Raw genomic sequence first — 14242 nt, 5'->3', positions numbered from 1 at the left:
ATGCATCTCTAGGTCATTCAGGTTTCTTTGCAGTGGAGTTAGACAGGAGCATCATCAATGACAGCACAAAGGGACTGAACTCTTTATGTTTCGCATCAGACTCCATAAAAAAGAACGTTTCAGTAAAAATACTCCTAAAAACATGTTAGCATAGGATAGGAGGGTAGGAGGATGTCCCCAGGTGATGTTAGTGGGCTTGTCCGGCTTATATGGTTTCTTTATCTGGCTGGATGCATGACCATTAACATCTGAATATTTGCATTGTTTTTGATAGTAACACCTGAAAATGACCAGAAAGGTCACTCTGTAATGGAACGGTGCAATGATGAGGTCAGTTTGTACAATCAATAGAAAACAGAACATTCTGTAACATGCAGCCTAAAGGGACAGGGCGGGTATCAACATCTAGTTTGAAACTTACCTTAAAATTGTTCCAAAAGTATTATTTTATCAGGGTGTGGTCTTTAAACATAATAAATACTACTACTTGGTTATGGTAGCCCACAAACTATTAATGCTCGGACTGCAGCCCACACTCTGTGACTGGTTCCTGGACTACCTGACTACTGGAAGATTGAACACACCATAACCAATATTGACACTACACAGGGATGTGTTCTCAGCCTCATCCTCTACACACTGTTCACACTTGACTGTGTCACCTCCCAGAAGGACAACGTCATTCTGAAGTTCTTCAAAGACATCTAAGTGATGACGCATCTGGTGGAGATGATTCAGCCATTCTGGTGACTTGAGGACAGGAGAACAGCCTCACCTGCAACACAGACAAGACAAATGAGAGGATAGTGGACATGAGGAAGGATTGGGGGGAACTCACCAGTCACTGAGTACAGACCCTGTTGATGAGCTTTAAGTGGAGAGGGCAAGAGGCTTTAAATACCTGGGTCTCACCTGGACACTCAGCTGGTCGAGAAGCCACAACAGCGACTGTACTTGCTGAGGAGCTGTACTGTGGAGAGCATCCTGACCAGCTGCATCACTGTGTGGTACACCGACACCACCACAATGGGCCAGAAACACCTGCGGAGATTGATGAAGACTGCTGAGAAGATCGCCAGGACTCCACAGGAGAACAGTTTCCACACCCACCCTCAGCACAGACTGTTCACACTCCAACCCTCTGGATGGAGATACAGAAATGTGCAGGAGCTCCAGACTGAGGAGCACATGTGTTGTAATATTCAACATGTTTTTTTTATTTGTTTCTTTGTTTTGATAAATAATAGATAATAAATAATGGCAGGTTTTTTATGGTTTTACAAAAAAAACCCAGAGTTAAACGTGGGGGTTCTTTGACTGTGAAGTAGTGGGGGATGAAAATCAGTACCTCTAAGTCGTAGTGACCAAAAGAACTAGATTGAGGATGCAAGCAGCTGAAAATAAGTGTTTCCTCTGCAGGGTAGCCAGCCTCTCAGAGACAGCATGGAGGGCTCGGTCATCTCGGTCACAGGAGCTCCTGTACATGGAAAGGAGTCCGTTAGCTTGGTTCAGGCATCTGGTTGGGATAGCCAGTGACATGTTCTGAGCATGTCCAATTAGGAAGAGAAGCAGACCCAGGACATGCTGGAGGGATTATGTCTGTTGGAATGCTTGGTGTCGTCTGACCTGGAGCAGGTGACCTGGGAAAAGAGGGTACGGGCTTCTGCTGCTGACCCTGTGACCTGACACTGGATAAGCAGAAGAAGACAGATGAATGGAAGAATTGCACATTCATGATGATGATTCTATTGCTAAATATAATTAGTTGTTGAATTTATTAAAAGAGGGAAAGGACTGATAAAGCCAGACTGAGACGCCTTACATTCTCCTGGTCTCCATGGCCTAGACATGAGGATAAGATGGAACACGCTGAAAAACAAGCCAGGGGAGAGATGCAACACTACCTGTGGTCATAGATATCTGGACATTACTGCTACTCATAGCATTATGTGAAAACAAAGGCTAAACACACACACACAGCCCTCTGCCCTCTCTACATTTAAAAATGTCTCTCTTCATTCTGCTAACATTTTGGCTACTCCTTACCGGGGCCGGGCTGACCTCCTCCTGCTCTGAATCAACCTGACTAGCTACTCCTCCGTCCTCTGTGTTACTACTCTGTTACACGGTGTGTGCCACTCCGACAGCCTGGGCACTCAATGGGACTGCTCTGCACCCTCACTGGACTAGTCCAATGTCCTTTAAGAAAATCAACCCATGAGCTGCGTTACGTCACAAATAACATCTTAGCTGATAAAAATATTCATAAAACACTTTTTTATAAACAATTATGACATCCCCTGCCCAAAAATGTGCGTCAGCCCACCGGGCAGGTGGCCTGTCCATGCCTGCCAGTGGCCTAAGGGTTACTGCAGGTGTATGACATCAATGCGACGAATTATAAATGAAGTGGTATGTTTGATTGATTGATTGAATGATTAATCACAGTTTGGATTAGAAGAGACATTTTACATATTTTGCCATGCATAATATGCACCATGCTGATTTAATGGCCTTGCAATGCTGACCTATGGTTTGCATGTGTAATTTGCACTGAAAGGCCACAGTAACAACGGGACTGCTGTGCATGTCCCTAACACTGAATGTGTTGACTTCCCCATCATGTCAGTTTGTCCAGTACTGTCTCTAAAACCAATAAAAGGCATGATTTCAGAAGTTTAGCAGACTCACATAAAGGGGGGCCACTGGAGGGAAAACAAAAGTCTTCAGTGACATCACCCTGTGGGATATGACCTCTTGTTTTGGGAAGCGGAATGTTTCACCATGGAAACGGGTTCCCAGTCCCGCTGTGGGACTGTCCTTGAGATAAAAAGAAAAAAAGAAAATGTGACCCTTCAACGATTCCGGTAAAACAATAGTGTCATTTTCCCCTGAGAGGGGATTGTTGATTGAATATCTTCAGAGGGGCAGGCAGATCCTATTAAAGTTGGCCACGCTCCCTGTATTTCTTCATGCCTGACAATAAATAACACCTGACAATAAATAACACTTGAATTATTGAGGGGTTTTTTTGAATGAGGCAAGAAAGATTTGCAGTGTTCAGTAGTCATAGATGATGCTAACATGCTCTCATTAGACCAATTAGTTCCCACTGTAGGAAAATGCATGTTGAGGTTCACATCAGTCCAAATTAGGCTAAAATCTAAGAGAGACATGAGCGGGAGGGAGGGGGGGGGTGAGGAGAGGGAAACAACAGATACCTAAAGCAGTGAGAGAATAGTGGGAAGAGAAAGATTCTACTGTGTGTTTAAGATAATGAGAGAGATAGGATGAGGACACGAGTTGTGGTTTGAACGAATTAAGAGCAGAAGTGACAAAGAAAGGAAGAGGTTTGAACACAGGGAGATAAAGAGTGGTAGGATACAGATAGAGCTGCAGATTGATATCAAAGGGAGTACATTTACTGCATAAAGAAAGGAGTGTGTGTGAGAGAGACTCTGCTGTAGGATGGCAACAGTTCCACATTTGTATGTGTTTATTTAAATCATGCTAGTGTCATTTCATCTCTTGTGCAACACACACCCTTGTCTACACAGATACACAAGCTATATATACAGAGATCATTTCATGATTGTGTCTGTGTGACAGTGTGCGACTATTATTATTATGTATTAGGCAATCATGGGGTTATCCGGACTCTTTTCTGTGTATGTTATTATGAAGAAGTAGCACAATATATAGATACATACACACACACACACAAGGTGGACCAAGGTCACTTTGACTTGGCTGTAATTCAAAGATTCCAACTATTTTTACTGAGCTACAGTCCCACGTGTGGGTCACAAAATAATAAAAAAGTTAACTGAAATTACCAGGAGGAGGCCCAACTAAACACCTATCCCTCATAGATTTAAGAATGTTTTTTGATCTTCTGCAAAGGTTGCCTAACAGTGTATGATTCATATTTTGAACTGTTTCAATGCATCATTTCTTGTATTGCTTGGCATGTCTTGGTTATTTTCCTTTATTTTTAAGTTATTGTGTAACTGATCATTTTGTAATTTAGTAAGTACATATATAGTGAATATACTCTAACCCTAAGATAGTTGTTTTATATATTAAAAAATAATTAGCAGTTATAATTTGTTGTGATCATCAAGGTACGACCTACCAAGCACACACAGGTCTGTACTTTGGGTCCTTGGTAATCTCTCTGTCTGTTTTACTTCTACTTGTGTTCCCTCCATTCTGATTCCTTGCCCCACCCTGGTAGTGTTCTCCTGTTTCCTGTTAACCATGTGTATTTAGGTCTGTGCTCCCCTTTGTGTGCTGGAATCTGTTCTGGTTTGCAAACTGTGTGTTGTGTTGATATCAGCCTTTGGATTTCCAGTGTTTTCCAGTGTCCTCTGTGTCATTAACAGTGGCCGCCAGTGGTGAGTGGGTTAGCAAATTATAGCCACAGAACAGCTAGCTAAAGTAAAAGCAACATTATCAGGAACCCATGTGGGACCCTGAATAAAATAATGAACAACAGCACAACTGGCAGGACGGCTGCTGTCCTTCAAACAGTTATTAAGCTGGGGCCTTACCTTATTTGAAAAGAAGCAAAGAGGCTAATGATCATGTCATCAAAGTCTGGTGTTCTGATCATTTCCTGCTCGATAGAGTAGCCAGGGCGTTCAGTCTGTTCTGTCCCATTTTACTTCATAGAAAAGACCTAATCAGTTTCAGTGTGCTGAAACCCCTCTCAGACTACATTTTTGAACACCTATCTTAATCAGCAGCAGCTGACATGGAAGATCATAGCTAGGAGAGAGATTATCAGTAATACCAGGCTCGACATGTCATTGCTTTTGTATTTAGAGTTTAGAGGGACGATGGTGACACTAACATGGTATCATGATAAATAACACATAACTTGTAATGACGTTACTGTGTGCAGTAACTATGCATTTTAAGCTACTTGCAAATTATTTGTATTTTTATTTATGGCCAAAACAAAACATTGGTGTTGTATTGGATGTCAACACCTGACATGGATCATGGAACGATAATGCAACAAAAAGCAGGCTGGGGACAGGGTGGCTGTATAATGCCTGCGACTTTCATCTAGTGACAGTTGGGTTTCAATGTTTTGCTAGTAGTAAACCTTCATATTTACAGTCTGAGACATTAAAAACATGGATGACAGTGTAATAGGCCAGATAAAGATCAGGATTGTTTTAAAACACAAGCATTCATAATATTACATTTAAATGGAAAACTGTGCCTTTCTGCTGCCATGGGGAAATTACAGTGGCACGAAACAACAAAATGTTTAGTAAAGAAAGGAAAAACATACTGACACATGAACTTGGCATGCTAATTTGGTGATACCAGAGCACAACAACCGACATGGACTCAGGAAAGTTCTGCAGAAAACATTGGGACAGCAGATGCAAGCAAACAGCAGCTTGTCATGCTGAGCAGCAATGCTTTAGCCTGTTAGCAGGCAAACACCTATAAACACAAATCAGAGATGAGGCTAACTGGTGTGTATTAAGTATTTTGTATTTTGTACAAAAACAACATTTTAAGGTAAATAAAAAGATTTCTCTCACTAGTGTCAGGGTGTGTTAGTGTCCTACATACACTCTTCTATATCCTCACTCTACAAGAATGTGGATCAGCGTCTGAACCCCCTAATTACTGACCACAGCTTCATGAAGCCCCAACCCCTCCAACCTTATTCTCTTTCATTTCAAAACCCTCTGCTCTTCTCATTAACTACACAGCACTGTCATAGCAGCAGGCAAGGCCATGGACGGCAGGCAATGATCATTTTTAACACACAAATAAAAACAGCACATCTTAACCTCAGATTACATTAAAGCCAGATATGAAGCTACGTTTTTGTCTATTATTTATAGGTTTACTGTGGTTTTTGAACTCCACATGCAAGTGACCTCTCATGGCCATTTTGTGCCAAGCTGATGTAAATTTAACTGTATTCTTTTCAGCCAAATGCTGCACACCCATCCCTTCCAAATGAAGCATGCAGCAGCTGAACAGCAGCTGAGTCAGAAAATACCAAACCGGGATTATTTTCGGGTGTGATGGGCACCAGTGTACGGAATTCCCACAACACCGCAGCCCAAACCACAGATATCCTCCTGGGCAGTGGGACAGCGAGGACTGCCTGGTGAGACTGCAAACCAAAGATGAATACATATCCTATAAAACACACCCTCACACTTGAGTATACTCAGCTGCTTTGCTTGCTATAGTCTTACAAGGTCTGGCATTAGTGTCGGCGCTGGGTGCTTAATGTTTACTAAATTTAGTGGAATCACTGGCATCGCTGAGTCACTTTTCTGACTATATTCATATACATCAGCAGATGTTTTGGCAGTTTCATCGCTCAGGGACTCACAGACATTACTTTCTTGCATTAAAAGCCATCACATAGGAGCCAAAAATCTATGTGCCATCACAGAGCAGGCTGCTTGTGTGGAGGACCTGCTGTATTAACTGAAATGAACCATCTGAATGCATTTTAGACTTAGTTTTGTGTCAGAGTGATGAGTTCTACTACCTTAGCCTTCCGTAGCTAAGGAACTTATGCTGCTGTTTCTCCAGAAGCAGGTGTGTTAAAGTTTGTTATGCAATAAATGAAAATAATAGCGTTTATTTATTGTGATTTTTACTAGCCCCGCCCTCCTTCTCTCCATTTTTAACCTTGAACCTGGGGACTGGTGTGGATTCCTCTGGAGCTGCTGTTTAGTGCCAGTGAGCTGTTTCCTCACCACACGGCCACGACGCCCAGTTACTGATCCTGTTACACCTGTTCATGGCGAGCAGTTGGCATTCTTGTGAACACATCTATGAAAACACACACTCGCCTAATGCTCTACACACACACAAAAAGAACATGCCACAAGACTGTTGGACTGTTGTGTGGCTTAGCTTGATGCATGTGTTCACAGTATGTGAAGCAGCTAAGTGTGTGTGTAGTATTCACATGGCAAATAAAACCCATACAAAGTATCACCCAATGTATAATTCATTCTATTATTTTTCTAGTGTTTTACTTTTGTGACTCTTAGGCCCCATTCACACTGGAGAAAGTCCGTCCAGCTAGAGTAGGATTGTATCTGAATAGCCTTTAAGCTGGATACGTTCAGACCTATTTTCAAATCACACATGCATGTGTCCGGCTTAACCCGGCTTGTTTGCGGTCCTCCAAACTGCCAGGTGGCGCCTCGTAATATTCAGAGTCCGTTCAGGCAGCCGTAGAACCGCGTGTGCGCATGCATTTTTTTCGTTCTGTGTCGCTTGTTCCTTCGGTTTTTTTCCGGTTTAAAAAGCAGTTCATACCTTTGTAGCTAGGGCTTTTCCCTTCCAATATTATACCGATATTGCAGCCATGAATATCGACCGATACCATTATTGATCCGATATTCAACACCAAATCAACACGTCATACATACTTTTATTACGGATGGAATGTTAGAAAAGGCTTTATCAATTGTCAGAAGCAGTAGGTATGAGAAAGACCCATTTATTAACAATTCCGTGAACCGGAAGTATCACTAGCCGGATTCGCTAGCTGCATTTGAGTTCAGACCTGAGCCACATTTCAGCCAATCTGGCTAGATCCACCTCCGAGATGTGGATTGAAATCAAGCTGGATATAGCAGGATTTGCGGTGTTCACACTCAGAAAAAAAACTATCCGGCTATATCTTGACACAGCCCGAATCCCGCTCTAGCTGGATTGATTTCCTCAGTGTGAACGGGGGGGCCTTACTCTTACCCCGCGCCCCCACCTCCACGTCCACCTCACCCCCCACCTTTCCCACCCCTCCCTCTGCCCCCCTGACACTGGACTTCAACATCCTTGCACAAATTTCTCTTCCTGCTGCTGCAAAAACATTGCATTACATCAGTTACTGGGGATAATACATGTAGCTCACAAATAAGATGCTACGTGATATTGGGTGACAAGAATGGCACAAGATGATATTTTAGTTTCTTTTACAGGTCTCACTGAGCATGTTTAATGTTAATGTGACAGCACAATGAGAAGAAGACTGAAGTACAGTACAGTGTTGAAAGACTCTTCTGTCCAAAAAGGACATGGAAGACAATTGAAGCTTGGTGGAAATTGGGCCATACAACAGAACAATGATCCAAAGCACAGCAGCTAATCTAGATCAGAATGACTGAAAAATAAAAGAATCAAGGTTTTAGAATGGATTAGACAAGGTCCAGACCTCCTTTCAATGGTTGCCTAAACTTACTGCCCTACTCAAATATTTCAGTTGCAGAACATTGTCCTATGGACAGAAACACCTCATACATGTGGCATGAAGTTTAAGTTTTGTGACCTATTGCAATAAGCATTTATTATGATGAGCCACAGCTGCATTATCATTAAGGTACAGTAGTCCTGCATTAAATGGCCGGATGATGTCAGATGGGCTGCTTCTCTGACAGAACTTAATCCTCCTGCTTTGATGACTTAGACACTTTTTGGTTTTTCATTCAGGTTTTTCCACAGCTGATCTGGGTGTTTTTGCTGACTATGTGCAAACCTTTATGGCCCCAGTTTACCATCTGCTAATGATAGTTAGAGTCCTTTTGAGTCAGCATATCATAATCCCATAGAATATCTATGTCATGTAAGGGCACCTTGGCAGCACAAATGTGAAATGATAAATCATACCTGCATGGAGAATAATTTCAGAGAAGGCGCATGCTTAAAAAATAGTTTCTCTTTCCCAGGTGTGACTGTGTGTCCCAACAGCTGCACTCCCCTTTGTTTGACTGCTCTCTGTGGCCTCGGCCTGTGTTTTAGGCATGAAGGAGATTAGAGCAGGATTATAGATTGTTTACCATCAGAGGTGTCAGGCAGAAATAACTTGTATAGGGTGTTATGTGTCTGGTTACAGCAGGTGCTGGGTCACTATGCCTGACCTTTGCCCCTCACGTTTATGAGGGATGATCACATGTGCGCACGTGAAACCAAACACACATACACACACAGAGGTTACACTGTGACCTTGAGCAGTGAATCTCTCTGATATGTGTACATGTGTCTTTATGTTTGTGTGTACAGTTGTGTATGTAAGCTCAACACATCTCCTCTCGCTTAAAGACCCTCATTACTACCATCAAGTTTACTGTGTCTATTAATACACACTAAGAAGTTTCATACTAAGCTCTATTAGTATTCACACAGGAAGTGTTTATGTGAGTGTTTGTTGGCATGATTTGGGAAATGTGTGGCAACAGTTCCTCATGTCCCTTTGGACTCAGGCTAGCATTGTTGTCACACTGGCACGATGATCAGAGTAAAACAAAGCGACCACTCATAAAATTTGATCATAGCTGAAGAAAGAGCACAAATTAGATTAGAGTCTCACAAGTCTATGGGTATACGAACAAAATAACGAAAATGTAGGATAAATATAGAAATAACAAAAATGGGTTCTTGCATGAGGTTTTCATGGGGTTGTAAACATAATAAGTGACATGGGTATCATAGTTTTAACAAACGACAGCTTAACATGGAATATACCTTCATACAGCATTCATACCTCCATACAGCTGGCCAATCACAGGATTATGTGAGGAGCAAACCCTTAGAAACATCTGAACAATACAGTCCAAAAATTGAACTTGTGTGTATGTCTCCTATGAAAAAGTAACAAGTGAGCTGAGTTCTCTTTACTTTTCTCCAGATCTGTACAGATCTGTACAGCAAATAAATAAAAATGCAAAATATATTCAGAATGTAAAGTAATTGGATTTCATACACTGTGCAAGTTTTTTTTCTACATGTTTTATCAAAGACATGAGCCACCCATACAATAATGCCTCATATAGAATTGAAAGTCCTTGCAGTCAGCATTTTTCAGATGACAGCAAACTTTACTGTAGGAAAACCTTCAAAAATATTATATTAGCAACACAAGCATTCATTCCTCCCATCATCATCATCCACTCACACACACACACACCAAACAAGCAATGACGCCAGCAATCAGGACAAAGTGGCCTCTAAATTATGTATCACAAAATGGGTCTTTTCAGGCAGCACATCATATTGTAGATTGGGTCAATTGAGTTATTTCTGTGGTAACTGAAACCACCTAATGATATTTCATTAACCTTAAACCAGGTTTTAAGTGAAAATGAATAAATGAGCATGAAACCTGAGTCCTGGATGAAATTTGAGTAAAGTCTTTGACTTACTTCTTGACAACAGATGCTAAAAGGCTACCCATGGCATCATAGCTGACCAAGCATCACCTTGTTCTTATCTGCTCACTCAGAAGCTTTGAGGCCTAGTGATTATTTCTGATCACTGAAAGGTTAGTTTGTCTCTTTCTCTCATTTTAAAAATTCAAATTAAATTAAATTAACAAAAAATGTATAATCTCTTTCAGTGCTGATACTCTCATGTCTCCCTGACCTCTTCCTTTGTCTCTATACTTTATATTTTAAGCAATATATAAAAGTGAAATGTAGAAGTGATGAGTCATAACTTGATTTTTTTTCTTTCTAATCCTTTCACTGTGGACCACTCATTATTTATTTATTTACAAGGGCAACAAGATTTTTGTGTGTTGCTTGGCAACAAATAGTTTTTTGTTTTTTTCCAAGTAAACCAAATTTTGGCCGGAGGTGTTTGGCAGCAATCATCATTTCTATGAGTTATTTCCTGGAGGGAACAACTGGACGATCTGAAGCTGAAAGAGGTCTTCTCCTTCAGCAGTACTTGTTCACATAATATGTGCAACATGGGGATTTAAGTAGAATTAAAGCTGCAAGCAGAGATGACGGGCCCTCGCACTCGCAGCCGTCGCCTCCCCTAGCGCCCCGCGTCCTCTCTCCCCCGTTACTGGCATGAGCAGTGGTCAGCAGGACAGAGGAGTACAATGGAATAAATATATACAAAAGAAAGGTCTTCCGGCCAGTAGGTGGTGCAGTGACTGTAGCATATCAGCATATCAATCTGTGCAGAGTCAGATGTTCAACATGACTGTAAAGTTTCATCCACATAGGATTAAGTATGTGGGAGATACAGCCACAAAAACATCTATTTCCTGTGCATTGGCGAAGGGCACCGCCATGGGCAGAGCGTGTAATAAAGCTCTACACTTTTCACAAGTTTTGGTCCTTATGGGCTTAAGAGTGAGCTCACAAATTTTCAGCCCAGTGGGAAAGTTCCTTGAATGAGTATGGTAGGTGCAAAACACAAAATGGTGCATTTTTTCAAAATGGCGGACTTCCTGTGTGTTGCAGAGGTAACTACTTGGTTTTTCTCATCTAGAGGGGATACATTGGTGTACCGATTTTCATGTGTGTAGGTCAAAGTGGGTCCCATATCTAATCCTAAGGGGCGCTGCTGAGCCATGTGGCCATGCCCGCATATTCATATGGCTATATCCATCTGTTCAGAATAACAGGCTCATTATGCCTGATTTTTTTCATCCACATTGGATGAAGTATGTGGGAGATACAGCCACAAAAACATTCATTGGCTGTAGGTGGGCGACTTTGTGGTGGCGCCACAGCCAGACCGTATGATGAAGTGCTGCGATTTTGATAACTTTTGGTCCCGAACCCCTTAAGGGCAAGTGCACCAATTTTCAGCCCGATCAGGCAAGTCCCCTAGGAGGAATTCGCAAAAATGCAGGGAGTGCAAATTGGAACGTGGTGTGGTTTTTTCAAAATGGTGGACTTCCTGTACGTTGTGGAATTTTCGTCCAAGAGGCTTTTTGTCTCGTTGCGAGGCTATACATTAGTGTCTGGAGTTTCAAGTCTGTGGACTTTGCGATGAATATTTTCACACTTAGGGGGCGCTGCAGAGCCATGTGGGCACGCGAGATCATGAATTGTCACCAGATTTTGGCAAGCCACAGAGGCCACGCCCTTAAAGTTAGAGAAAAGCTTTTGATCAGCAGGTCCTTTAGGTCACATCCACCAAATATCAAGTCAATCAAGACGAACTCCTCCTAGTGATTTCACCTGCATACCAATGGTGTAAATCGCCAAAATCGCGTTCGCACCACTCGGGTGCATTGGAAGACATCTTCAGAGGATCCCAAAAAAAGAGCAACTGGTATCAGTAATATTTTTAAAACGTTGTGCAAAAAAGATTTTAGAGGGGTAAATTCTATGAATTATTTTGAAAGACACTTGTTTTATTTTATTATTTATCATGTATCTGGCAGGTAAGCTCCAGATCTTCTTACATTCAAGGTTGCTTATTAAGTTATTCCAGTAAGAGACTACATATGGAATAGAAACAGTTTCTTTTTATGGTGTCCTTCACTCGATCACTCCAGGATCTGCCAAAACTTACTATCAACAGTGTTGGGGAGTAACGGATTACATGTACCGACGTTACGTAATTAGAATACAAAAAAATAGTAACTGTATTCCCTTACAGTTACAGTCTAATCAATCTAATTAGAATACAGTTACATTTTGAAAATCAGTGGATTACACATCGGTACTTCCACGTGTTTTTTCACTCTGCTGGATGAAACGAGTCACGTAAAAATCACTGGCTTTTTACAACAAAGATCCTGTTTACGGCAGATGTCTGACTCTCCTGATCGCTTGTCTCATTGTGTGGTCATATACATGTGTATGACTGTAAATAGTCATTGGAGTGAGAGCTCTAACTGTCAATACATCTTTGATCAAAGCTAATGTTTTTGGTTCAGCAAACTGGACAGAAAGCTGCAGCTGCGGGCGACAGAGAGGACAGAGCAGCTGGACTGATGGGGGTCAGGGTCTGAGTCTGAAGCGCTGCGTGCTTAATGCTTCTCAGGCATGATGCCGCTACACTGTTAGCATCACTTGAATAAGCGAACTAGTTAGCTGCTAGCTGCTAACAAACTCCGTCTTAATCTGAGGCTGATTAACACTTGCGAACGTGTCTCTTGCAGTCAGCTAGTTTTATAAGTGGTAAAATGAGTTTATGGACGTATTCAACTATTTTTTTTGTGTGTACGTTGTTTAAAAAATATATTATTCTGACATCATTACGTTCTGTTTCTGTTTCTCAAAATAGAATAATTAATAACACTGAATGCAGTCAGCTGGAACAATCTGGGCATTTTCTATTGAATGTTTTATAGCATCCTCTGTAGTCAGCAGGGGCTGATTGCTGCACTCTATCACTTAAAATGCAATTCAGTAAGTAATCCAAGTATTCAGAATACATTACTCAGACTGAGTAATGTAACAGAATACATTACAAATTATGTTTTAAGGCATGTGATCTGTATTCTGTAACTGAATACTTTTTAAAAGTACGGTATTCTTCCCAACACTGACTATCAACAACGTCGCTTTATTCAAACATCAACGACAGCATCCTCTATTAAAAAAGCAAAGGATTCCAGCTTCATGTTACCAGCTACATCAACAAGTTCGAAGGTAAGACCTGAGATTGTGTTGTCATTAGCGTTAGCATACAACAGAAATGACACGTTTGTGTTGAAAAGATTTCGATTACAAGCATATAGCTTATGGATAATTAATGTAATTTTTAACATGATGATCAAACATTTCCGGTAGAGGTGAAACAACAGTCAGGGCTGAATGCTACAGATCAATGAAGAAAAAGCCAGAAGCCCCACACTTTGAGTGTAAGGAAAGGTTATCCTGCAAGCTCCGTGCACGCTGGTTGTACGTGCATGTGACAAGTTCTTGTATGTGAAATCAAGTTTTTTAAATAAAAGAGGCAAGTTCCAAGCAGGTTGTTAGCATATGTATTGACTCACGTGAAATATATTACGGTAAATATATTATATATTGGGATACATTGTAAACAAACTAATTAGTGTCAGTAAAGGAACTTTTTGAAGAAGTTTAAAAACTACTAAAACATGGATAATACAACAAAAACTCACTCATGAATGAGACCCTGAGATACACAAACACCTCCACTTGGAGCAGGAGCTCTCCTCCCACGCAGAAAGGACAAGATTTCTTTTTCCGGTCGAGAACCATGGCCTCAGACTTGGAGGTGCTGAATCTTATCCCCTTCGCTTCGCACTCGGACTCAAACCATCCAAGTGCAGACTGAAGGTCCTGGTTTGACAAAGCCAACAGGACAACATCATCCACAAAAAGCATAGATGAAATTCTGTGGTTCCCAAACTGGACTCCCTTCAGCCCCTCGCTGCACCTAGAAATTCTAAAAAATTATGGACAGAACCGGTGCAGCCCTGCAGAAGTCCAACATGCAGGGGTCCAACATGCACCGGGAGAAG

Source organism: Parambassis ranga, chromosome 15 (assembly GCF_900634625.1).
Source record: "Parambassis ranga chromosome 15, fParRan2.1, whole genome shotgun sequence".
Lineage (NCBI taxonomy): Eukaryota > Metazoa > Chordata > Actinopteri > Ambassidae > Parambassis > Parambassis ranga.
Note: the sequence above shows the minus strand (reverse complement) of the source record.